The sequence below is a fragment of the Oreochromis aureus genome, linkage group 18 (assembly GCF_013358895.1).
Source record: "Oreochromis aureus strain Israel breed Guangdong linkage group 18, ZZ_aureus, whole genome shotgun sequence".
NCBI classification, from domain to species: Eukaryota; Metazoa; Chordata; class Actinopteri; order Cichliformes; family Cichlidae; genus Oreochromis; species Oreochromis aureus.
In genome coordinates, this window is record NC_052959.1 from 7,825,563 (window position 1) to 7,852,997 (window position 27,435).

The 27,435-nt window shown below is 43.7% G+C and overlaps 1 protein-coding gene across 1 annotated transcript in view; it reads left to right on the forward strand.

Moving 5' to 3' along the window:
- The first annotated feature begins 2,301 nt into the window (after nucleotides 1-2,301).
- Nucleotides 2,302-27,435, forward strand: part of LOC116335266 (protocadherin-8) — a 39,568-nt gene continuing 14,434 nt past the window's right edge. The window contains exon 1 of the mRNA XM_039602667.1: nucleotides 2,302-2,375. The gene's annotated coding sequence lies outside the window, so the exon portion shown is untranslated. The remainder of the gene's footprint in view (nucleotides 2,376-27,435) is intronic.

A 27,435-nucleotide genomic window follows, 5' to 3' on the forward strand; every position in this document is an offset into this window, starting at 1 on the left:
GTCCTTATTGATCAAATAAAGGATCAGTTAGCCTCTCATGAGGCTTGGTCTCTATCTCTTTCTCTCTCTCAGGATTGCCAATCGCCTAAGAAAGAGAGAGGCTGAAAAGAACTACAAGTGCCATAAAGCCTTGTTGCGCTCCTTTCCAATCTCTGCATCTGCTGCTCCACTTCCTGTGTCAACATCCACTTCAGTTACCTTTCCCTCTTCTTTGAGCCTATGCAAATGGGCTGACTTTCGGCAGAGGAGAGAGAGAGACGCTTTCACTTACGCAAATGATTTTACGGCGGAGCATCGGATCATTTTCTTGCCACATGTCCAGTTCGGCCAAAAGGTTCTGCCCACTGGTAATTTCGGGGATACAGGTGGGCGGACCTCTGACCAATTCCAAGCCCTGGTTACTATTGCCAGTTTCTTCTAGTTTGAATCAAATCACTTACCCACTTCATTTTGTCATTTATTCCGGTGCCAAGTGGAACTTAATCGGCACCAAGCTGGTTAAACTAATAAATCTGCTTTTTATTCCCACTTGAATCACCCGTACCAGCCACTGCACTCAGTAAATAGATTTTCACCTTAATCACTCACCAAAACAAACCTGTTTGCCTGGTCACCGGGTAATCACTGGCAGACTCTCTCGTTCTTCACCTCCACCTCCGCAGATACGCCCTTAATCCTCGCCACCCATGGTTAAAGAAACACAATCCTCACATCGACTGAACAGATCACAATATTAGAAGCTACAGTTTGTTTTGCCTTGCTAACTGCCTCACCTCAGCTCTACCCTCAGGAACTCAACAATCATAACCCACCGTCTCTCCACCACCAGATCTCTCTTCAGTTCCCACAGAATACCATGATCTGCAGGAGGTTTTCAGTAAGGACAAGGCGCTGTCTCTTCCACCTCACAGGCCCTATGACCGCGCTATTCACCTCCTTCCCTGAGCCCAGCTGTGCTGTAGCAGACTCTACAACCTGTCATGGTCTGAGATGAAGCCATTGAGAAATACATCCGTAAGTCCATGGCAGCTGGGATCATCCACCCGTCCTCCTCCCTGGTAGGTGCTGGTGTTTTCTTTGTTGCCAAAAAAGACAAGACACTCTGTCCCTGTAATAACTTTAAAGGTCTAAATTAAATCACAGTTAAAAACAAGTACCCACTACCCCTGATCAACTCTGCCTTTGCACTCATTCACGGGGCCACTATCTTCACAAAACTTGATTTATGCGACACCTACCATCTAGTTCGCATCTGGCAGTAGGATGAATGGAAAACAGCTTTCAACACACCCCTAGGACATTTTGAATATCTGGTTATGCCATTCGGCCTCACCAATGCTCCAGCAGCTTTCCAGGCCTTAGTTAACAAAGTTTTAAGGGATTTTCTGAATATCTTTGTGTTTGTGTATCTAGACGATATCCTCATTTTCGTCAAGACTCTGGAGTAGCACTAAATTCATGTCCGCTCCATCCTGCACCAATTCCTTGAGAACGACTACATGTGAAAGCCGAGACGTGAGTTTTACTTCTCATCTGTCACATTTCTCACTTATATTTTGGCAGGAGGACAGGTGAAGACCGACCCGACTAAGATACAAGCTGTGAACGAATGGCCCACTCCCTTATTATGCAAACACCTTTAATGGTTCCTCTGTTTCATCAATCTCTACCGGAATTTTATTCGGAATTACAGCCAGGTATCCACACCACTTACTCGCCTCACCTCCACCAGGATTCCATTTGTCTGATTCTTGAAGCCGAAGCAGCTTTTGTTAAGCTAAAACAGTTGTTCACCTCTGCACCTCACACCTCATAGCCATTCATTGCAGAGATAAACACTTCAGATTCTGAAGTTGGGGCCATGCTCTTTCAACATCCAGGGCCCCAAGTAAGCCTGCGGTGAGGAGTTATGATGTGGGTGACCAGGAGGTGCAGTAAGTTGTAAGTAAGCTGTCAAGTTGGCCCTAGAAAAATGGTGGCACCTGCTAAAAGGAGCTAAGCAACCTTTCATCGTTTGGACTGACCAAAAAAATTTAACCTATATAAGAACCGCTAAAAGACTTAATGCTCGCCAAGCCCATTGGTCTCTCCTCTTTAGTCGCTTTAAATTCTCAATCTCATATCGTCCAGGTTCCAGGAATATCAAGCCTGATGCCTTGTCCCACCAGTTTTCCACCAACACTGATCAACCAGAGCCTGCAAATATCCTTCCTGCCACCTGCAAGGTGGGGGCCATCACCTGGGACGTGGAAGACACCATCCATCATGCTCATTAAGACAAGCTCGACCCAGGTACCGGTCCACCAAATCGCCACTGTGTTTCCACTTCTGCCTGTGCAGCTGGTATTCACTGGATACACTGGATACATAATTTGGTATGCTATTCGTTACCATACTTTCATGTTACTCTGTTAAATAGCTGAATCACACTGTCTCATAATCACCATTTAACAATATAAACCTGAGGCTACAACCCCACACACAAACACAAATCCCTAATGAGGACACACATCTCTAATACAAAGCTGACCGCACAAAGCAAAGATGAAAACCAGCGCAAAAAAGCGATCACCACAGTGATTCTGCTTTAGAAACCTGGACAGGTAGAAAGGATGCTGCAACCTAACTGCTTATCTGCTTGCTACCTGTTGATTTTACGGTCCTGTGAATGCTGGGGTCAGCATTCATTCAGCTCTCACTCTGGGTTCTTGACTAGCTTAGCGTTAACATGCTGTCTTGGCAGATGCTTGCAAAAAACCAATGTTGTGTTAGCAGCATAATGTCGTTCTTTCTGTCCTGGATGCAGTTATTTATCTTGTCCTTTTCTACAGTAAAAATAATGTCCATATCCATGCTGTAGACTGCATCGCTATTTTCCTCTTCTGACACGGAAACTAAAATCAGCAAATTGTAGTGCGAATGGAAGAACCGATAAACAGGATCGATATCCAGGCAGACTAAAAATTTCAACAAACTGGACTACTGGGAACCAGTTTTCTGCAAGAACCAGTTCTTGATCCCCATTCCTAGACATCTATTTGTTTTGCTTTTGTCAGGCTAAGCTAACTGCCTAGCTGAAGTTTCGTATTTAATTGGCCAGTGTGAGGGATGTCTTTAGTCTTTTGTCACATTGATAGGTTATAAAGCAAACAAATCCACAAACATCTCCATGTCTTGGAAGAAGCATTCTCCCAAATCATTCAAATTAAATGTAGCATTTTATTGTTAAAGCTCTAGTTCAACAATCATGTGAAAATGATAGTTAACTTAGCTTAACATGAAATAATAATAATAAGCCAAAGGCATATTTAGACATTTATTTTGAACATCTGTCACAACTATCACCTCCACTTATACAGGTCTGACAGATGTTCTGAGATGGATTGACCTCCGCATTCATCAGTAACTACTCTGCTCATCCCTCCAATTTTGTATACACGGGCTAAACTTTTGATGAGTTTCAAACTGCAGCCACTCTTTTCTTGTTTAGTGTTTAGTGAGTCGCAACAGACATTACATCAGCTGACTTCCATGTTGTCAACTCAGCAGAGCCAGTCAGCACAACCACGCAGGACATGCTGGCACTGCATCAAGCCACCAGTAGGTGGAGATGTTGAGTGGCTGGAGGCCCAGTGGCAGTGCTGAGGTAATGGCTCTTTGGTCTATTGTTCCCTGTAATCATCTTCACCCTCCACCCTCTCCCTCTGCCTTCCAGTCCAAACTCCCCCTCATGGACTTCAAAGGAAAGGAAGGAACTAGAAAATAAGGTGAATTAATTTGCCCCTCTACCCCATGCCTACATGTTGCAGCGGATATGCTTTTTAATTGCTTGTGCTAAATACATAACCCATTTTTGTATCTTTTACAAAAGGCGAAATGATGATGTGAGTAGAATCTATGCAAATGCTAGAAGCCCTCATGAAACATTGAAATTACCTCATGTAAGCAAGGCACTTTAAAAAGAAAAAAGAAAACAAAAAAAAAAAACAAGTTACTGTAAAAGCACAGCCCGGCCACCTCATGGTTTAATAAGATCTGGCACCCTGTGCTGCAAACTCTGACAGACATTCCTCTGCATCTTTTAACCCTCAACCCAGAAGCCTCAGTGCAGACTGAACTCTGTGAAGTAGATCAATGGGAGGATTATCGCAGGACCAAGATGCCAGTTATAGAGCAGCTCTGTGCTGCCTCAGTGAGGGGAGAAGATTGAGAGGCTTTCCTTTGATCTTGTGCTGGCGCATCTGAGAGGCCCGCTGCTGATGATAATGATGCTGAGGCCCATTGCAGAGAGCCTGGCTAGGGCTCGGCCCCGCTCTCGCTCCCATTCCTATACTGGTGATATAAAAGGCTGGTCTGTGGAGGTTTTGAAGGGCACAAATGGATTTAGCCGGACGGATTGCAGATTCATGTGAATTTATCCCAACAAATGTTGTTTTTCTTTTTTTCCTGGAAAGGAATGTGATTGATGCAACAGTGGTGTGTGTGTGTGTGTGTGTGGACATGAGCGAGTATGTATGTGCTCCAGTTGTTTCCTCACATTAGATCCAGCTGAACACCTCTGTCCTCTTTCAAGGACGCCCCTCCCTCCTGCATGTTTCCATCCCTCAGCTTCTCAGGCTGTCTCTCCCACACACACACACACACAAACACACACACACACTGGCTTCACACACTCTCCCTGTATGTGACAGGCAGCGGTGCTGGAGATAGCTGCTGACATTCTGGACAGTAAAAGGCTTAAGGTGAAGAGCGTGTGTGTAAGTGTGTGTTTGTGTGTGTCCAAAAGGCAGACAGAGGAACCTCGCATTTCTTCCTCCGCTGTATCTCTGCTTCTTATCTGAGTGAGCGCTGTTGTCACACACACAATCTCTAACTCCACACCGACGTCTCATTCCTGACTGCTGCTGTCATTTTATTGACTCCGTTTTGCCACAGTCTGACTGTTTGCCAAAGCTCGATGATTATGATAATAGGATATGCGGTCAGTAATCTCTTAATTGGTGCTAAGTGGGAATTAGATTAGGCTTTTGTTAATTTCAGAAACCGCTCTAGTTAACCAGATTAGCGCAGTGCGGATTAGGCCCAGGATAACGACCGAGCGGCAGAGGTTAGCGACTGGTGTCGGCCTCCGGTCACGTCCACGCTGACCGGGAACGCATTATCTGATTGGCTGTCAGTCAGATTTGGCAAAATCAAAGGTGCGAGGGGGGCCGATCGGCTGGCGAGCAGGGACAACCTAGTGTGACTAGCTGGAGGCGAGACAGTTTGATGAGTTTGTGAGGACAACTTTTAATTGCTTCTGTGTGTGTTATGATCTCAAACTAACTCCAGACTCCAGAGCCCATCTAACACCGCCTTCACACATAGTCGTGCTCTCCTCTCTCCAGCAGTGTTCTGTTATTTCTTTACTCTCCCGTCTCTCTCTCATCCCTTTGCTCCTAAAGAGCTTTTCTGTTCAACTGACCTCCTATCCACTTCATTTGATGGGCCCCCGCTAAGAGGACTCCATCCTCTCTCTCTCTCTCTCTCTCTCTCTTTTCTTTTTCCTCATCCCCCTCCCTCTTTTTCTCACCGTCTTTGCTCTCTCTCTTTCTGTCTCTCATCATCGTCCTCCCCGCCTTGCTTCCCTCGCTACCCCCCGTTTATTCTGTGGCCCAGCGTGGGTGGCTGAGTTTAATGAATTCTCTTTTCTCTCTGCAGCCAGGCACTGATTTCTGATTGTGAAGAGGTGTGTGCATGGGAATATGTGTGTGTGTGTGTGTGAGCAAGTAAAGCACTTATGCACATTTTTTTTCTCCACTGGCTTTCACTGCCACGACTGTGATCATTTCATAAGTCTAAATAAATCTCGGCCTTTGTCCTGATCAAGGCTTCAGGTTGCACTTCCGCTGTCTTAAAGGAGAAAGTCGCCGGCTTTAAAATAGATTTGCCCCGGGATGTGTCTGTTGTTATGAACGCTACCTGCTGTCTCTTGCAGCCAGAAACATGAGTCAAGAGTCTGTTTTGTCCTCCGTCTGTGATGCCTAACTAATGCACAGGGGATCAAAGATGCAGTAAATGACTCCGGAAGGTATCTTAGACAAGACACAAATAATGAATTTTAGCTGACTGCGTTCAGTTTTTTTGCTGTACATACACTATACCCCCAGACTGAGTACACCCCTGTGCAACATCATTCAAATGTGAGTATCACCTTACTAACTATACTTCTTAAGTTTAAGTGCGTGGTGTTTGATCTCAGACGTGATTAAAATCGAACAGGCCAGACAGACGACAGTGAACATACGCATTTAATGCAAGTAAGCACACCCCTGCAACCAGTGCAATGTAAGTGATACACATGTAATTTCCAATTAAGGCAAACTGCCTGAAAGAGGCTATGAAAGAGCCTTTGAACACCACAGCTTTCTCAGTTTCGGCCCAGCTTGTGAATAATGCAACACGGCTCCACACGGTAAAGAAGTGTCTGAACAAGTAAGAAACTAGAACGTAAAACTTTATAAAGAAGAGAGAGCATCAGCAGGCTACTGAAAACGCAGCTGCTGCAGCGGTTAGGTACGGGACGAGTCACAATGCAGAGGTCATCCTTGAAAAATGATGTCATGCAATTTATAGATTGTAAGCACTTTTCGATATCTAAATGAAATGATGACACCCAAGCTCAAGACACAGTGACTGTAACCCCCCCCCACCAAAAAAACACGAGTTTTTAGGAAGTGAAAGCGCTGACCTGCTCAAGTCTGCCACTAAAATTGAAACCAAAGCAGCCTATCCCCTCAAGCTAAGAGAAAAAAATCAGGTTAGGAATCACTGAGCATCACTCGAGAGATTTCTGAGAATCATCCAAACCCAGGAGGATTGAATCTGACATCAAAAATGAAGACAGGAATATTAAATGCTACATATTATGTATACAGTATAATGAATGATGTACTGACTTTTGTTGCATTTAAGCTGTACTTTGATCACAGTACAGGGTGTATCAAAAAGAATCATCCCATTTCAATGTGCTTTAACTCCACAGCCTTTGACTGGTTTACAATACCTTTGTTCAGGATGATCAGCTTCAAACTCGTAGCCTCTTTTTTGATTTGTAAAACAAATGACACGAAGAAATCTGTAGGCACATTTAGCCTCTTGTTAACACACCTTCTCTGAGACTTCTCTGGAACAGGAGTCGGGTATGTCCCAGAAATAAGGAAACGATCTTTAAACCAAGATCTACTGGAGATCATAGCCTGGCTTTAATTAGAGGAGAGAAGGTTAAACAAGTGACACTTTGTCAGTTACGCTGGGCTCATCATGTGTTTGCTAAGGTCCATAGAGTGGATAAATGCATTGTGTTACTACTTACAGGGTAAATGTTGAATCTATTTTCTGTTGTGGCATTACTTCATGGTTTAGTAACTTTTCTGCCGAGTTTAGATCCCAAATTCAAAATTTGATTGAAAGGGCTGGAAGGATTATTTGGATGCAACTTTTATTTTCCTTCCAGGACATATTTGAAGAGTTGGTGATAAAACAGGTTCTGAAAATCACTAAGGATATATATCACCTCCTTTTAAAAGAGTATGAGTTGATGTAATCGGAAGGTTGCCGGTTCGAGCCCCGGCTTGGACAGTCTCGGTCGTTGTGTCCTTGGGCAAGACACTTCACCCGTTGCCTACTGGTGGTGGCCAGAGGGCCCGGTGGCGCCAGTGTTCGGCAGCCTCGCCTCTGTCAGTGCGCCCCAGGGTGGCTGTGGCTACATGTAGCTTGCCATCACCAGTGTGTGAATGTGTGCGTGAATGGGTGGATGACTGGATGTGTAAAGCGCTTTGGGGTCCTTAGGGACCAGAAAAGCGCTATACAAATACAGGCCATTTACCATTTACCATGCCCTCAGGAAAAGGGTACAGGGTACCAAACTACAGTAAAACCCATCCAAAACACCAAACTGACCTCAAGACAAGAAAACTGGAACTGTATGATGCTAACTCATGACAGCATTTCACACCCTTAGCCAAGGTAAAATAATGAACTTCCCCATGACATATTGTTTTCTTCTACGTAATCACATTCCATATTTCACATTTCAGATACTGAATTGATGATACTAATCTTGAGTGTCCACCTACAGTTTCAGCATAAACACAGTACATCAGATTTCAGTTATTCCAAGAGTCCATGTTCAAAATGTAACCTCTGTTATTAACCGCATCAACACTGACACTAAAGTAATCACATTTGTGGTGTAATCATAATGTGCAGTCTGTAAATTATGGGAAAAAATATGTTGCAATTAAAGTGGAATATGTGGCACATTCCTGTCTTTATATATCAAAATGTCTTGTCTTCCTCCACAGTTACATAATTGTACCAGGTAATTATATTGGCAGGCCATAGCTGAAGATAATTATATCATAACTTCCAACTTAAGTTTTATCTAAATTAATAAGTGTGCCCAAAAGCAGTAAGCAGTACCCATCCATTAGGGTCGCAGGGACAACACTCCCAGCAAAGATGCCCAGACCTCCGTCTGCCTAGCCACCTACTCCAGAGGTGTTCCCAAGCCAGCTGACAGATATAATATGCTGCAGGGTGATTCCGCCTCCTTTTGAAGTAGTAGAGTAGCAGCTCTAACCTGAAAGCCTCCTGAATGACCAGGCTCCTCAGCCTGTCTCTAAGCTAGAGTCCAGGCAGAGTGTCCATTGCTTTCAGCTTTATTTGAATGAGTACTGAAGAAATTTGTTAGACCTCCAAAGACAGACGCTGGAGGAGCCAAAAGTGCATGGATCGATTAAACGCACTGGTCTGGACAGATATCGAAGAAACAATGGCAAAGGAAACTTCACTTAAAACTATAAAGTAGCCCTAAATGTGGATAAGGTACTACAGTACCACAGACTGTGGTACGTATGAAAATGAGGCAAAACTTTGCCCCTCATGTACAATGTGGATCTCCAACCCCCCCCAAAAAAGTGAAATTTTGTAAACTGGGTTGCATCCCCCTTTTTATGCCAAATGCGAGACTTCAAAAGGATGGAACAATCCTCCCCCAGAATCCAAGCAGAGACTCTGAAAGTGGATCACCCCCGCATCTCCACATCTGTCTGAGGTGAGCAGGTGTTGCTGCCTCTGTCCTCCCTGCTGATTGGACAGATGGATTAGCTGCTTAACGAGGTGAATTTGTTTAATCTGACGATTGTCTCCGCAATGAAAACATATTCAGTAATTCTCTGTGGCCTCTGTTTTTCTGTCCTCCTGATTAAAGACACTTTCACTCTGGCACGCGCGCACAAATAATGGAACAGTTGTTGTTATGACCAGAAGACAATGCTCTGAGGTACACTGGCACACACACACAGACACTACACCATCAGACACACACAGAAATACACAGTCCCCTGTGTGTAGCCCCCCTGTGGTATGGTAATGAGCTGCTAATCTCTCTGGTTTACACAGCCAGAATGTGTGTTTGTGTGTGTGTATTAAGGTGCAGTGTGGAAAAGCCGGAGGAATTCTCTTAGGCCGTCAACCTTCTGCTCTCACTTGGGCGCAGGCTGTCAACACATTAAATAGTGGAATCTAAGCGTGTGTGTGTGTGTGTGTGTGTCCGACCGAGTGAAAGAAATACAAAGTGAAAACTCAACAATAACACACTGGAAAGGGGAAAGAGAGAGGAAAGGAAGAAATTAGGGGAGAGACAGAAAGCATCAGTGTGGATCAGGCAGCATCCACACATTTGTTTATTCCCCTTGTAAATGTAGGCTTTCTTCATCTGATCTGTAAATCCCGACTCTAACGCTCTCTTCTGTGTTCCTTTTTTTATGTTTATTTTTTTGCGTTTTGATGCCATATTGGTGTGTGTGCTCGTGCGCGCGCGTGTGTTTATTTATCGTGCTGAAGTCACATCGTTAATTAGTCCCTGGGAGAAGCCCGAGGCCATTTGCAAAATCCCACTGATTAAAAACAAGTCCAAATCCAACCTTGTGTCGCATATGCACTTACACACACACACACACGGGCAGATAGAGAGGCACGTATACAATTTGCACTTGCACGTCCACACAGGCATGTTTGTTGAGGAAAGCTACTTACTGTCACGGCTGGAACACGTGTGGGCGAGTGTTTGAGAAACAGAGCATGCATGTTGAACGGGTGTTAGAGAGCTGTCACTTGTTAAGGCCAGTTTAATATTTAAACTCGCCGTCTACAGTTATCATACTCCAGGGTGGCTCCTGTCACACAGGAAACACACGCACACATTTGGACGCACACGCTCAAAGCCTTCAGGAACCTCAACTTGTCACAAATCACACTCAAGATGTCAAGGGCATCGCGCATTAGCGATTGTGACAGACGGAGGCAGAGAGACAGACACTTTACAAGATGGAACAGAAAAGAGAGAGAGAGGGAGCGTCGCTGTGCAATATTTGTCTTTCCACGTTACACCTTGCACAACCTGCTTCAGCCAGCGAATTAAAACCATACCGATTAATCCCATTTGAATTTTAATTCGAGCAAAAGAGGAAGGAGCGAATGGATGTGATGGATGGAGACGGAGGGATGAGACTGGAAGGAGGAGGAGAAGAGAAGGAGGAGATAGTGACAGCACGGAGAGAAGGAGGAGGCAGTGAGGGATGATGGGAGAGGATGCGGTGAGGAGGAGGAGGAGGAGGGAGATGGTGATAAATTGCTTTGAACTTTAATGGACGTCTCAGATGCTCCTCTAGTGATGTGTTCGGACAATACACAACATTACTGGCACACGTGAGGGCTGATTGTAGCTGACAGCCAAAGAGGCCTGTCCCCATCGACCTAGAACACACGCACACACTAACACACACATGCAGCAAGATGGCTCTCCAAAAAGTCAGCTAAAGGAAGGAGGCAGGGAGGCAACTTTGGAGCAGAAAAGCACAGATGAGATGGATTGAACAGATGAACTGTGGGTGAAGGAGGAGGAGGAGGAAGGGAAGAGGAAAGTGTAAAGTCCAGAGGGAGAACCAGGGAAGGAGGCGATCTGAGAGGAGACGTGAAGGGGAGGAAAGAGAAGCGAGCAGGGGAAGGTGCAGCCATATGGTCAGGGTTGGGTTCAGACGAATAAAATGTTGCCTTCTCTCCACAATGGTTAACTACACACAAATGAATCACTAATGGAGCCCTCATTCACAGGGACAAACCCATAGACACACACACGAGCACATGCGCACAGTGTCACACACACACACACACACACACACACACAATAGCTGACATGAGAATGAAACTCGAAGATATTCACACAGAAGGAGCAATAAATGTCGACGGAGGTGGGCGGGCAGGCGGACGGGGTGGGAAGTATGGAGGGTTGTTTGTGAGGCTGGAGCTGTGTGTGTCTGTGTGTGTGTGTGTGCGTGACAGTGTGTCGCTGGAACCGCCCTGCTTCCCTTCCACCCGGCTGCCTCTCTGTGAGTGCGTTGCTGTGTGCGCGCAGGCCTGTCTTTGTGTGCCTTTGAATGGGGGGTTTGTCCCTCAATCTGTGCCCCTCTACTTCGCCAGATTTCTAATGATTTTCCAATGATGATTTAGTTTGTGTGTGCGAGAGAGAAAGTGTTTGCGAGTGTGCGTCCAAGGGCTAATTCAGCCCCTCTCCTTTCTCTCCATTCTCCGCCCGGCTATTCTTCACGGTACCGCTTTGTGCTTCTTTTCTGAGTGTGAGTGTCTTTACAACCGCAATACTATTTTAATCTGAACACAATAGTTTCTCCATTTTGAGCTCGCTATAAAGTGACAGCAGTCCACACTGGATCTTGAAAGCTTAAGCCCACCAACTACAAATTGTGTATACAGCGCTTTGTGTTCCTGCTGATCGTTTCACAGAGTTTACCATACGATTTAAGTTTAATTTTGTAGCTTTGAGACAGTTGTTGTTTGCCATTCATTTCAGATCAAATTCTTCTTGCAAAGGCTTACCTCTACAGATTGTAATAGGTAAGTCACCACAAACAAAATGTTGTCAACCTTTTATTTCTGAATATTCTAAAAATGTTTTGTGAAGCATCTTCAAGGCTGTGCTGATATTCAGAATTCAAAATCTTCCAAACATTACAAAGCCTCGGCCCTTCTCACAGGTCAAACTGTTTGTTGAATTAAAGAGACTCAATATAACATGAGCAACTGTGCGTATAGGGATCCCAAAATCAGAACTTTGGTCCACCATACTGAACTATAAGAGACATCTAGTACACTTGAATTAAATTTTGATTCACAATGCCAAGAAGATCATTGGTGGTGATCGTCATCATCAGCAGGCCATGAGGAGGTGAGATTTTGAATATTTCTTCTTCAGTAACCTTTCGCCCTCACTATGTGTTAATGCACGTTTCTGCACCGAATCATATCTGTTATTAATCTCTGTCTCTCTTCCACAGCATGTCTTTTGTCCTGTCTTCCTTCTCTCACCACAACCAGTCGCAGCAGATGGCCCCGCCCCTCCCTGAGTCTGGTTCTGCTGGAGGTTTCTTCCTGTTAAAAGGGAGTTTTTCCTTCCCACTGTCGCCAAAGTGCTTGCTCATAGGGGGTGATATGATTGTTGGGTTTTTCTCTGTATGTATTATTGTAGGATCTACCTTACAATATAAAGTGCCTTGAGGCGACTGTTGTTGTGATTTGTGGCTCTATAAATAAAATTGAATTGAATTGAATTGAATTTTCTGTAAGTTATGTTGTATTTGTATTTATAATATATCAGGGTGTGGAACAACATTTCAAGGATACTCGAGGTTCCCAAATGATTTCTATTAATGGTGTCGTCCTCGACCAAACAACACCAAAACAATTTGGTTTCAAATTAAAATATTTCCAAAATTGATGGAAATGACAATGGCAAGTAATATGGGGAGCAGTGACCCTTGGGTCAGAAAAGGCATTTGACACCATCAGCCATGGCATGCTACTGTCTAAATCATTTACATCTTCAAGAGAGCACTATGTCAGGGTCGACCAAGAAAAATCATCTTTGCTGTAAAATGGGTAAAATGGGTATTCCTCAAGGATCAATCCCTGGCCCACTGCTTTTCAATGTGTTTGTCAATAGTCTGACTGCCAGTTGCCAATAGGCTGGCCACCATCTTTGTGCAGATGTAGTTAAATATGTACCAGCTAAGTCTTCTACTAAGGGAGCAGCAACCCTAACAGCACATTTGAATGATGTCCATCAGTGGCTGAGATATAATAGAATTTGGGGGGAAAGGCTGTTTCTATGTGTGTCTCTTTTAGAAAACGTGATCCACTTGAAGAATTAAAACTTAGGGAGTGCAGAACTGGAGGAGGTTGGTTTGTTTTTGTTGTTGTTGTTTTAAGGAATAATTCTAGATCCACAGTTCAAATCTCAACATTAACACATTTACACTACATGCCCACTCAGGTAGCATAGCTATTTAAGCATTGTATGATATTTTCCATTTTACTTAATTATACTATCATTTAATAAATATTAATAATGAATGCATCATGTTTTAATAAATATATCTTTTTATGTGTTTTATTGAGCTTTTTTCTCTTTTTTTCTTCAACTTAATGGGTTTTTATTGTAGTTTTATATCTTCTGTGTGTTGTGGTTTTATGATGTAAAATTGTATTTGTGTATTGTGGATGCAAAAGCCTTACTAGGGACAAGGTTTGGAAATTAGCATTAGCTATAAACTGTCTGTGCAACACATCAGTTTCATGCTCTTTATTAGAACCATGTGAACTATGTAAACCTGCATTATCCCTGTGAGAAAAGAAAGAAAACATGCTATCATTATAACTGGAAACATCTTATGATGCTGGGATTAGCACCATGCAAAGCACTGCACTGCTTTTAGCCTCACAGAGCTGCTAAGATGGATGTTGTTATTCTAATGAAATGAAGTCTCTAGTGCCCAGTGGGCTTGCAATGTAACAATGCTGTGAACCGAGCAGAAGCCTATGTCTGAAAAATATAGATGCATCAGACACTGCAGTTCTCCACATGCCCACTGTGGATGGCTGGAAGATTTGGTCAAAAAACTTAAAGTCTCATTTGGATAAACGGTCAGCAGCGATGAAAGTTCCAAACATTTGCAGGTACCAAAATAAAACCACCAGTGCATCCCTTTACTTGGATGCATGGAGTGACAGCAGAAGGGTCTCTTATGTAGGTCAGAACACCAAGGTTTTTCACCTAAAAGCAGAGAGAGAAATTGGGGAACAAACAAGACATTTGTGTTGGAAGGTGGCAGACGAGCCCCCAGAGCGAATGTTTAGTCCATGTGAATAGTGGATGAGCATGGAGAGCATGTATCAGTCTGAAAAAGAACATAAATGCTTTATAGTAAGACAAGAGGGATGTATTTGTGTTAATGTTTCATAACCGTAAGGTTTAGCAAGGCGTGTGTCCCCCCTGTGTGTGCATGTGTGTGTCTCCGTGTGTTTCCGTGTGTGTGTTAATGCAGGTGTGAGCACACCCATCGTGAGTTTAATATTTGATGAAGGTTTGAGGTTTGAGGAAGGAGGTGTTGTGTGGTTGTTTATGCCTCGATGCATCCTCTTTGGGTTTATTCACAGGAGGATGACCTGTGAGCTCTAACGTGTGGCATCTGTGTGTGTGTGTGTGTGTGCCACAGTGTATGTTAGTGGGCTTTTGAGCGGGTGGGAGGTGGTGGTGTATGGGTTTGAGGGGGGGGGCTAAGGGAGCCATAAAAGATTTAACTCCTCTGGCTGTATTGTTGTGGAGATAACAAATGTTTCCATTTAGTGATCATGCATGAGTTATAACTCCCAGGACATAGCTTGTGTGTGTGTGTGTGTGTGTGTGTGTGTGTGTGTGTGTGTGTGTGTGTGTGTGTGTGTGTGTGTTTGTTTGTCCTTTCACATTTTTAGCCTCCGTATAGCTAACGAGTGGTCAGACCCTGACGAAATGGGAGTTAAGGCATGGTGTAGCGCGGGCACAGAAGGAGCCCTGCACGCCGTGACGAGATTTTCGCGCCTCAGGTAAACACAAAGACGAATTTCTGCTGGACACATCTGTACGATTCTTCATATTCAGCTCGATTCTTCACACACAGATGGACACACGCACAGAAAGGCAGATAAAACACAGAAACACACACACGCATACACAGCAGCTCTATTATGCAGCGGACCTTTCCATAAAATTGATCACAGCCATGAATTTCAGAACAAAAGGGAAATATTCTACCTCAGAGAGCAGAGGATTTCTAACAGAATGCCTAAACCCAGCGCACTGCCCTCACCGTACACTTCTAAAGCCTTTGTAACACTGAATGACTTATAAAGATTGTGTGAAACTGTGTGTGTGTGTGTGTGTGTGTGTGTGTGTGTGTGTGTGTGTGTGTGTGTGTGTGTGTGTCACTGCATCCAGGGTAAGCTGCTGAGTACTTTAAACCAAGGGCCTAATCAGCAACCCATAGCCCACCCACACAGCCTCTCTCAGTATCTCTCCCTCTTCTGCTCATCTTATTTTCATTCCCTCTCCCCCACTCCCACAGACTACCTTATGCATACTTCCACTTTCCCCTACTTCCAGCCCTCTTTTTATCCCCTTCCCCTCTATCTGCTCTTCCCCTGAGATGACAGCAGCGGTGGTGGCTGTGGGGGACTCCTGGGAATGCTGGGCATGATGGCGGGAGCTCATCCTCCGAGGTCAGCTGAGTGCTTTCCCCGTCCTGGTGGTGATTTTACAAGGTGAGGAGAAGCCGGGCTGATCTAGGATCTGAGTCCCCAGAGAGCAGCCGGTGACAAGGCCGCTGGTGAACGCTATGACGCCTCTGAAATATTTACACTAATGGGATTGTGGCACTGCGTGCGTGTGTACGTGTGAACGCCGACATGCGTGTGTGTGCACGTGCGCCGGCGTGACCGTGAGTTGCTCGTAAGCTGCAGCTACTTGAAGTGAAGTGGAGTGAACAAAGTGGAATGGAGATGGATAATGCATTACACTCTAAACAATGGCACGGACGAGAGATTTTTTTGGGCCGTAATAGAACAAAACCTGCTCTGAGTGTGAAAAATGGTGGAGGAGAGGAGACAAAGACAAGAAGAGAGAGGAAAGAGAGGGGAAAGGGACAAAATGATGAGATGAGATACAGGGAGGGAAAGGGGGGATAGGAAGAGATGGGAAGAAAGGATGGGAAACAAGAGGCATGAAGAAAGTAAAACAGGAGAGTAGCATATAAAAATTAGAGAAAATAAGAGACTGTTAAGATCCCTCAGCTGCCAATAAGTAGGCACACACACACACACATGCACAAACACAGCGGCTTGAAGCTATCATACACATCGCCTGGAGCACAATACAGCTCGTTAGTGGGTACATGCTCAAAATGAGTCCCTCTCCCTTTCGCAACCCCTCCATCTCTCAAGCAGTTGTCAATGTTATTATTTCCAAATGAATACACACAAATGCAGCACATTGTCTGACAGAATATGCTATAAATACTCTCATGGCAAACACACACACGCCGAGCGAAAAGAAAGAGGGAGAGTGTCACGCTGCAAAAACATCCAACTGTATGCTGCTATATGTTTGGGGGAGTGAAGAACACGAACAGCAATTAAAAATACAGTAGTAGGTTGAGCATGTTTGTATGTGTGTGTGTGTGTGTAAGTGTGTGTTAGGAAACACCCACAGCAGCACTTGTTCATGTGAGACCTGAGAGGAGTGTCTTGAAATCAGTGTTGCTGTGTGAAGCTCATGGGCATTTGGTTAAATTATGGATTTCAGCCCTCAGTTTCTGTCACTCCCTCACACACACACACACACACACACACACACACACACACACACACACACACACACACACACACACACACACACACACACACACACACACACAGAAGGCAGGAGGATGTGGGATTGCGTTGCTGTAAGATATAGACAGAGCGCTGTTTTATGATAAAGACTGTGATGTTAATTAAAACCCGACAGACACTCGCAAAGAAATAAGTTGAGCCCATTTCCATTTTGTCGGAGAGTGGGAAAGTAGGCCAGGCTTTGGAGGCGCGCCACCTTCGCTGTCCTACGGATGAGAAATGACTGACAAGCCAGGAGAGGAGAAGTAGACGCCCCCCCATCCCGCTTGTTTGTTATCCCCCCTGACAATCCACACAAACAGCAGACTGCCATGCCAGTGTGTCACGCACTTGGGTTGTCATCAAGTCCCCAAAGGAAAGAAGTGGGCCACAGACTTGACTGTTGCTAATTCTTCCCGCCGCACCTCATCCCCATGCTCAGCGGGGCCCTCTGTGTCGCCCCGCATGAAACCCGTGGACTTGTCTAACTTGTGAACACCGCTCCTCAGCCCCTGATGGCGCGCCGTGCCTTGTTAGTCCTGGGTAAAACACTGGTAGAGCGGCGCATTAAAACTCCACATGAGACTGTCGCTTGTCCCATGAGTTGGTCACATGAGCTCATTTGCATAAGCTGCCTTTCATTTAAACCACACACACATACACATGTAACCACCTACAGCAAGCGTACATATGCAAACGCAAGCCTCCCATCAGCCCTCAGGGAAACACAGACACACACAGAGACACCCACACCCACAAAACCTACCCCTACATGCCTGGTAAGATGCAAGGATGTAAGGGAATTTGCCTGCCAAAGGGAACCGTGCTCGATTTCATCATTCAAAGATGTTATTCCTACGCCTTAGGACAATTTGCCCTGTATTAGTGAACATTGTTTCCTTTGCCAGAAACAAGATAGAAAAGTTTTCCACTCCCATGCATCGGTAAGTTCACACTGATGTAGGAAAATAAAGTGGAAAAGGTCACTCTGGCAATATGCAAGAGGAATTTTTCTTTTCTGCAGATAACAGAATATTTTCTGCTTCACAAGTGATAGATGATGTAAATTTCATTCAGATGAAAAGATACTCCATTATTCCGCCAAGTCAGTATCTCCTGCGTCTCATCAAGGACGTGGCTTCAGGAGGTATGCTGCTCTATTATAATGTAGCAGAAGAACTGCTACTGAAGTTTCAGGGTTTGGCAGAGAGCTGTACAGATTTAAAATTGATTGATGCTGAGGGCCAATGTGAATTTGGAGATTAAGGTCAAATGTTCCTATTGAGATGGATTTTTGTAGCCGTAACCAGGTTGGACAGCAAATACGAGTGCATATTGAATTATACTAAATAAAATGTGCCAATTTTAAGGTACCTGGGTTTGATTACATGCATTTGATTATTTTTTTCTTGTAAACTGGCACCCAGTTAGTTTTATTTGTCTGTCAGTTTAACATTTTGGTGATATTTTTAAGTATAATCCAGTGTCATGATTAATCTACCCAAAAGTAGTCAAAGAATTTCAACATTTAAAAAATTATATTCTTCCTGAGAGTTCGGCTTTATGAGGAGCCTGTCACTCTCATATCTACAGCCGGGAAACAGCTGGGTTAAGGCAGATTTATGGTCCCCAGTTGGTGTCTGTACAGAGAAAGAAAAGGATTATGGGAATTCCACCAATGCAAAGACTACGAAGATGCATTTGAAATCATGTGCAGCCCTCTCAAGGTCCCAGCATGGCGCTGCTCTGGTAATCCATAGTGCTACACCCTGCTCAGTGTTGACGGAGATCTGGCTTATCAAGCCAACAGCGCATCACCTTTGCACTGTGCGTAGGCTGAATGCTGATGGGTTCAGACATTGGCTTGAGTGTTAAAGGGAGCCACCATAGAAAAGCTGTGAAAAATACAGCTTTGCTATGGGGAGAGCAGTCATCAGCTCCACAAAGAACCAACCCAGCACCAACGTGGAAGAACTACAGCTGGACTGGCTTCATCTTAATAGATGGTTAATTTTTGAGGAAAAAAAAAAAATCAATTGGTTTCAAAAATGTAATATAAATCAAAAGTAGCCCCACATTGGTCAGCTTGGTTTCCAGTGAAGTACACAAACTATTCCATACAATAGTGGGCTTTGTTTACAGCTCACAAGAGCACTTTTTCTGCTTTGGGAAACTTTACTTTTGAAACATTTGGGTGAAAAGTTACTGCAGTGTGATGAGCCTGGAGCTAAACCTGACTCTTTAAATGATCTTGAATAGATGGAACAACTGGTTTTTGTAAGATAGCATAGTGTATTTTAAATATAAAGTCTATGAGATGGAATATAACGAATGTAATGAAGTAGGCTATTGTGTCAAACGCCATGTGCACGAAGCCATACTCTCACATCTTCATTTATTATTTAACTATTACCCCAGTATAGCTCCATACCACTGTCCCCATCATGGCCTATAGACCCCGCATTATGCTGTGGCCAATAGTAGAGGGTTCATCTGTCTCGTTAGTAAAACTCATAGGACTTGGCTGGTGAGGTATCCTGGGGCAGTCCGCGGGGGTTTCGGGGCTACAATATAACTCCCGCTGTTTGCGCCCATTCTGCACCGTTTAGCGAGGAAAACTCTCTGATGGCTTTTGTCTAGTATGGACTAATGGCAGAATGGCTCAGCACGACGTGTCTTTGATGCTTTTGATGCGCCTCATTAACAGTTTAAATTTACACCTGCCTCACGCATTCCTGCGGGATCCTTCCTCACGTGAGTGGGAATGTTTGCACTGTAGGCTGTAACGAGCTTCGGGAACATTTTCGGTCTCTGATGTCTTAATGAAGTCGCAGCTTATTGGTTTTTTCAAAATGTTTTTGAATATCATATATATGTCGTCGCCGGCTGTCCATTCGGAACGCTGTGAGCGCCTTAATAGGAATACAGGCTGTAATATTCCAATTGTGCTGTGTGTGCTGTGGGTATTTAACAGCCTGCTTTTAGTGCGTTTTCTTTCTTCTTTTTATCCCCTTGACCTGCAGCATCCCCGTTATTATATTGTACGATAATAAGAATGAGCTTTGAAGAGGTAATTGGGTTTGATTGATGTAGATTAGGCCGGCCTGCAGTCTAAACTAATGTAGAAAACTGAAGGTTACTTCAAACTTGCGTAAGAGAAGCCAGCCCGAAGGGAAACCCCCACGCAGGCTGGAGGCTCACGCTGGGAGCTATTGTCCTTAGTTAATAAATGCAAACATTTGTTCCTGATGGCTCACTTAACCTCTTAATTTATGTATGACCACCAGAATCTCATTCAGGCAAGAGCCATCGGTCAAACAGGCCTTCACCAAAAGGCACTGCTTGGCCCCTCTCCCTCTTTCATCTAAGCTCTAATCGCTGCACCGAGCGCCGCTGCGCAGTCAGAAGTGGCGCTCGAATGCGCCTAATTGTCCCGGGTATTCACTAGTCTGTTCCGGTGTATTACTGATTTTCCACTGCTTCGTGACGGAGCTCTGGCTGGCTTTGGGGACATCTGTGGGGGGGTCAGGGGTGAGGGCGACCCCGGAGCTGCGTCCATCTGCCCAACAAATACCCACGTCTTCAGACACAAGCCTGCTAAACACCTCTAATAGCCTGTATCACATTTGCATTATAACAAGCGAGCCAACGCGGATAGAGGATATTCCTATAACGTTATCAATGAAACACCGCCTGGAATAAATGATCGCTGCGGGCTGAGATGAAAATAATGACACAGTGCAAATTTCTCTCCATTATCTTGGCCCACAGCTCCACAGCCTGAGTGGCTTTCTGTGCGCAATCAAAGGATATCAAGTTGAATCTAGGGCACAGACATGAAACAGCAACTTCGAGATGGTTTCCTAATCCTCTAATCTTTTTTAGAAGGACAACTGTGAGATGTGTCCTTGAACTAAATAGGATTTTTTTTAATATACCAACACACAAACACGCACAACCCGCCTCCTTTAAACAATAAATGCATTTGAAAAATAAACGGATGTGCTGTATAGCCTCTTTTCAACTACACCAATCATGCATTGTTTGCATATAGTTACATTTGTGATTTTAAAGTGCTTAATGAAGGGAGGCTTATTCAAACCCAAGTATTCCACACTGTTTAATCAGAGCAACATGCATATGATGAGAGATCCTGTTATCACAGTCATCACAGATGTAAGATAATGATGCCAGGATAGGAATGCTCACACTAACCACTTAATTAGGAAGACTCTCATGCTATCCATCACAGCCACCCTGCAATAATTTCAAGTTTTACAAAGCTGCTGTTATATAGTCAGAATATGATTTTATTAGTGATAATATTAAGGTCAGAGTGGGTGTGATGATGTCCTGGACAACATTTAAAATTTTCCCTGCTATTTTGTCTTCCCCATTAACATGAAAGGAGGGGCAGAGCTTGGTTAAACTGGTACCACAGGTGTGATAATACGGCCAGTTTATTTGATGGTTAGCTTTAAACTTTGATTTCCTCTTTAACAGCTTTTGTTGTACTTAAGCAACACTGATTAGCTTACTGAGTTGGGTATCAATAACAACATGAAGCACTGTGATGTGTACTTCAGGAAATTTGTAGTGTAGTAAAAGCAAGTGCAAAGTGAGGGCTTTTGTTGACCTTGAAGCAGAGGTCAGATGTCCAATGTGACACGATGTTTTAAATCTTTATACAGTGCTTCCTATATGTTGATGACACATACCTGAACTGTTAGAATGATAGTTTCTAAATTAAAAGCCTTTTTGTCCATTTTTGATGAATAAATCATTAAGTTGACCTCGAAGACCTTGGTGGGTTGTAATGGAGCACTAACGTGACCCCACTTTACACCTGTACAACGTTTTATCAGGATTCATTCAAAACATTTTGAGCTATCATGTTTACGGGACAGAAAGACAAAAACTGAGCAGCCAGCATGAGGCAGCATGAAGCTTTGCTAAAAATAGCTCAGAGCTGCTATGACAGTTACTAAAACATAAAGATGTCACATTTAAAAGCAAAAATGAGCTAAAAGGTGCCAAATGCGGTGCTCCATGGGAACTGTAGAAAAGGGTGCTAATTCAATGTGGCCTCCTCACTGCAAGGATGGCTGTGATGCAGTTAACAAAGCTTGTTGTCTACTAAGTGCAGGGTCGGCAGTTTGATCCTCAGCTCTTTCCATCAGTGCCAGAGTATCCTCAGGCAAGACACTAGACTCCAAGGGTGTCCCCTGATCCTCCAGTTTGGGAGTTGGAGTAGAATTTGTCACTCGACCGCACAGCCATGTTAGTACTGGAAGCATAAAAATATTAATTGTAGCCTCTTTTGGGTTTATTCGCCTGTTTTATTGATTATGACAAAATGTGCTCTGTAGTTAACTGCCGAGATTTGGAAATGTAGCAATTTGGCTTAACTAAAGAGCAATTTGGCAAGAAATGTGAGTGACCAGATGATCAGATGGATTGTAAACAAACCTCCAGAGTTAGCCGAGTAACTTTACAGAGAAAGTAAAGCCACGCTGTAGAACTGGCTATACAAACTGTGTCTCGCACCCACCACGCTTTACAGACCTCCTGCTCGGCTTTGACAGCTTTTAATGTGCATGTGCGCAGATTTTCTGTCACAGCTGACAGAAATAACAGCCCTATTCATACAAATGAGACCAAATTGAAATAAATGAATGTCTGACCAGTGGACACTGTTGTGCAGTGGAGTTTTCAAATCTCAGCACCTGTGATAAAGACATTATTCATTCAGTCACAGCCAGCACTGTAATTCCTTTGTGGTGCAGTGTGGCAAAAATAACAATGTGACATCTGCATTTCACTTCATGCTAGATCAGCCCAGGTCTCTGCAGTGATGTAACCAGCTGGATTAGATTATTTAAGGATGAGCTGTGGAACCTGAAATCCTACAGGCTTTCCAATGTAGACCATTACATACGTTCACCTCGTAATACGTCTGCTCATTTGTAAAGAAAATCCAGGTTTTGGAGGGCCGGCCCGGCCCCTGTACCCCAGCCAACCCCACCCACAGAAAGCAGACAAAAAAGGCCCTTGCTCTGGCGGAACGAACCAAGTTTGGCCCACTCATTGCGTTTGTTAGCCCCACAGAGACCCTGAATATAGAACAGCTATTCTATCTAATGAGGCAGAACTTCATGGCTGCCTCTATAAAACTTTGTCAGCCTTCTGTTCTCTGGCAACAAAGACTGAATTTTTTAAAGTTTCACCCCCCCTCTTTTTTTTCTTTCCCAGTGACACACAAACTGTTAAGATGAATCGAACGCGGGCTTTTTCCTCTCTGTGACGCGAGACAAGTGTTGCAAACAAAGATGACTATGTGGAGAAATAGGGCGCTTAGACGGGAGGAGCGATCAAGAATACCGCCTCCGCTGGGAGAGCTTTGATGACACGGGGTTGTAGTTTTATGAAATAGCCTACATTTGGCTTTGTGTCGAGGGCCTGTGAGGAATTGTGAGTGAGGATGTTTTCCCCTGCTTTTTATTTTCTAATCTATGAAGATACTTCCTAGACCCAATACTCATTTGACTATTCCTCATTTATTGTGAGCAGAGATAATTGGGTGCTGCCTGCTGCGTGTGTTTGTGTGCCTGCAAAGATCTCGGTGTTTACTTTGCTTGGTTTTTTTTCTCCTCTTTGATGGCAGACCCAAAATGCGGCACGCGCTAACAGTGTTTCATAACTTTATCACTCGAATTTAAAGTCCTGCAGCCATGAGACTTTATTTCAGCTTTTCATGCGTTAAAAAAGCAGGGCTCTCTGAGTAGAGGGCAGATATAGGAGCAAAGATTTAACAGCACAATTAGGAACCGTACAAAAACTACATTTAGTAGTGAGGCAAGCTTAATTCTGTGTTTTACTATTTAAAGAATCAGTGTAATAAATAAAGACAATGCTGAGCTGTTTATTAGTGTAACAGCAGGACTGTAAAACTCAATTTTAATACTTTAAGATTTTTTCCTTGATACAAACCAGGTCCAGACCCATGGATGTACTGGGTGTCACACAAGCTTGATATACTCGTGCTGAGTGGATGTAAAACAATAAGCTCATTCAAATGTAGCTGTGGGCAGCGTTCAATATAAAGCTGCAAATTTATAGAATCAAGATTTGTTTTAGTTAAGTTTAATGGTTTGAAGCTCTTATACAGTAAGCAAACAAAGTTCAACCAACTGTGGATGCTAATTGCACCACAAAAGTACCAGAAATAACAGATGTATTAGGAGTAACACCCACAGCCTAACACTTCAACTAGCAAGTGGAGATTGTACTGCCGCTCTGCTCCTTGAATGAATCTGACGAAGCCCTTGAGACACCCAAGTAGTCTGTGTGGTGCTGTTTGTCAGAAACGGAGAGAGCTAAGAGCAGAAAGAGCAGGTACCAGAACCAGAACAGGTTTAACAGCGAGAATCAGGCAGTCAGCAATGTGAAAACCCAAAGACTAGTCTGTGGCTTATTTTCTGAGGTTCTGGTGTATAAAACCAGCACAGGACATAAATAAATCACCATTCTCAAGGTGCTTTAAATTGTAAATTTAAGACCTTGCTGCAGGGGTGTCAAGTATAACGCCTCAGGGGCCCCAGCAAGGACTCCAATCTGGTGAACATCTTTGGGAAAACATAAAGGAGGGCATAAAATCTGGATTTTTTACATAGCAGGACAATTTTACAGCTTGTCCTGCTGATAAAGATATCTACCACACCCATTCTTACTAGAGTAATAAAGTAATAGATAAGCAATTAAATGAGAAAAAAGTTCCTGGTTTTTTGATCATGTCTATTTATTTGTTTATTTACAATGTATCCATGGCAAAACAAACAAACAAATAAAACAGGACATTTTCTGTCAGCTTTATTTTTCTGTAAAGCTGACAGATTTCTTTCATTAACTACTGCAGCATTTATTTATCATGTGAAAAAAAGCTGATACGTACTGTTGAAGCCATAGTTCTTTTTCTCATACTGAGATATCTCAGGGATCAATTGTGTAGTTAAAGTTCTTTAAATTGACAGAAAGAGGAGTTAAGATCAAAGTGGGCTGTATGTGGCCCCTGATTTAAAATGAGTTTGAAATCTCTGCTATCCTGTAATTAGAAACAAATAAAAAATGATCAGATGATATCTTGTGAGAAGCACTTGGTGACAGTGGGAAGGAAAAACGCCCATAACAGGTAGAAACCTCCCACAGAACCAGGCTCAGAGGTGAGCAGCCATCTGCTGCGACGGGTTAGAGACAGATCGCGGGAGAATTTGGATCAACTGAAGGCGTTTTAGGGACATTTTAGAACAACCTAATAATAAAGAACCACACTAGTCCAGCCTAGAAGTAATGAATGCATGAACAAAGTGATGTTTTTCCACATCACTCTGAGACACAGGATGTTTCTCATTTTAGAGATATGAATGAAAGCAGTCATGCATATTTGTTTAATGTGTGCATTGAAGGATATATCCTGGTCAAAAATGACACCAAGATTCCTCACAGTGGTCCTAAAGGTGAAGGTGGGTCAAGGTGCCATCCACAGTAGACGCCTGGTTAGACACAATGTTTCTATTTGTTTTAGGGCCAAGTACAAAAACCTAATTTCTGGGTGGAATCTGCTGTTTATCTGCTGTTTAACTAATTGATTTGTGTCATCAAGCTTAATAGAAGATAGTTAAAGGCTGCAAGATTGCATTTTGGGATTTTTTTTCCCTTTTTTTTGTCCTTAGATGGAACATTTACCCGCATGCTGTCAAAGTCTGCCCAGACATGATTGGTCAAAAGGACTCGGAGCAGATCAAAAACCAGAAACACATCTGTTGCTAAACACGAGATGACAATGGTGCATATGGTTACCTTCTGCAGTCAGTGCATACTGCTCATAACTGGATTTGTACATGCCAGTGAAACTACTCAGTCATTCATTTCTGCCCCCAGCCACAATCACATCTTCGCGGCTAAAGTTAACCAAATCCATAACAGCTCTGTGTTTAGTCATAAAGCCATTTTTAAAAATGAGTTTTAATAGTTTTGAAAGTCTTTGACTGTCACCAAGGCATGAAATCGGTAAATGCTTCTGTCGCTCTGTAGGGTGTGGAAAATGTTTAATTTGGAACTTGTTCATCTTCTGCAAATGACACAGCTATGAATCACACAGCAAGTGACAGCTGTGCCTTTGATAGAACTCTAAATGTCACCGTTACCTAAAGAAAACACATTTAGGAAACTCAAACTGTGTTAGGAGAGCAGGTGAACGAGTTAGAGCACCCCGCCTTTAAAGCAACAACAAATTCATCACACTTTTCTTATCGTCTAACCCTCTTTTTTTTTGCACGGCCCCTCACCAAAGCCCTTGTAGGAAATGTTCACGTTGTCTTTTTTTTTCGTTTACACATTCAACCTTGGTTATTTTCGTTCCATCAAGCATCATTTACAGGCACGCCACGTTTCCCATAAAAAAGTACAATTCAAAGTGCGCTGACAACAAACAGCATATGAGGCGTGAGGGCTTTGACACAGCAGATCAGAGTGAACCACATCTGTGCTCGCTCACTCACACAGATATGCCTGCTCATAAGCTGTCAGGCAAGCGCGGGGTCTCGAGTGGTTCACTTCAGTAGCATCTCACCCCAGGCAGACGCGAATGATCCCAGGGATCTGAAAGGTAATTTTGTCCTTTAGTAGATAGCCCACGTTGGTGAGCGCATTGTCTTTGCAGCTCTGCCTCATTAGCCCTCTCATGGCCTGCATGAACAATCAGGGCCGGGCTGCTGAAATATTGATTAGTTCTATACTGGGCAAAAAGATATTTCTCCTCCTTCTTCTTCTTCTTCTTTTTTTTGTGCGTGCATGGTGGCGAGGGGATTGCTGGTGCACAGAGACCATTTGTTGCATGTAGTTATTTTTCTTGTGCGGTTGTTTACTCTCAAGGGAAAACAATGCCTTCCCTTCAAAGTTGTGCTGGCACATGCAGAGAGGACACACTGATCACACAACACTGTGGTTGTGTGCACGTGCAGAGCAGCCTGCTTTCTTTGTGTGTGTGTGTGTGCGTGTGTGTGTGTGTGTGTGTGTGCGTGCGTGTGTGTGTGTGTGTGTGTGTGTGTGTGTGTGTGTGTGTGTGTGTGTGCGTGCATTAGGAGTCTTTCCACTTTATGCGTGGGTGCGTGTTGGTGTCCCCTCATATTTTGTGGTGCTTTTATATGAGCCATGTGCTGTACTGTTCAAAGAGAATTATATAGTATTGTTTATGAAGGGCGACTCCATAAACAGGGGAGCTTTAATGCTCGGTGAGGAGCTGCATCGCTTGAGCGTAGCGCCAGCTGGACTTGTGTGTTACCTGTACAATCCTCTTTAGTCACATTAATATAGCTCAGTGCCATGCTCTAAATAGCACTGTGGGGACTTGAAACAGCAAGAAGAAGTGGAGGAATGGAGAGGGAGAACTAGGAATGGATAAGATGGAAGAGGAGTGGGAGAAAGGGATAAAAGAGAGGAATTACAAAGTAAGTGTATGTGGGAGTTCTGTTGCCTATCAAACAGGCAAGTTTAAGAAGCATTTCCACCTTGGCTGCTAATGCACTGCCTGATTGTCTTGTGTGACTCATAGTCCATAAAGTAGGTTAGTGGGTTATT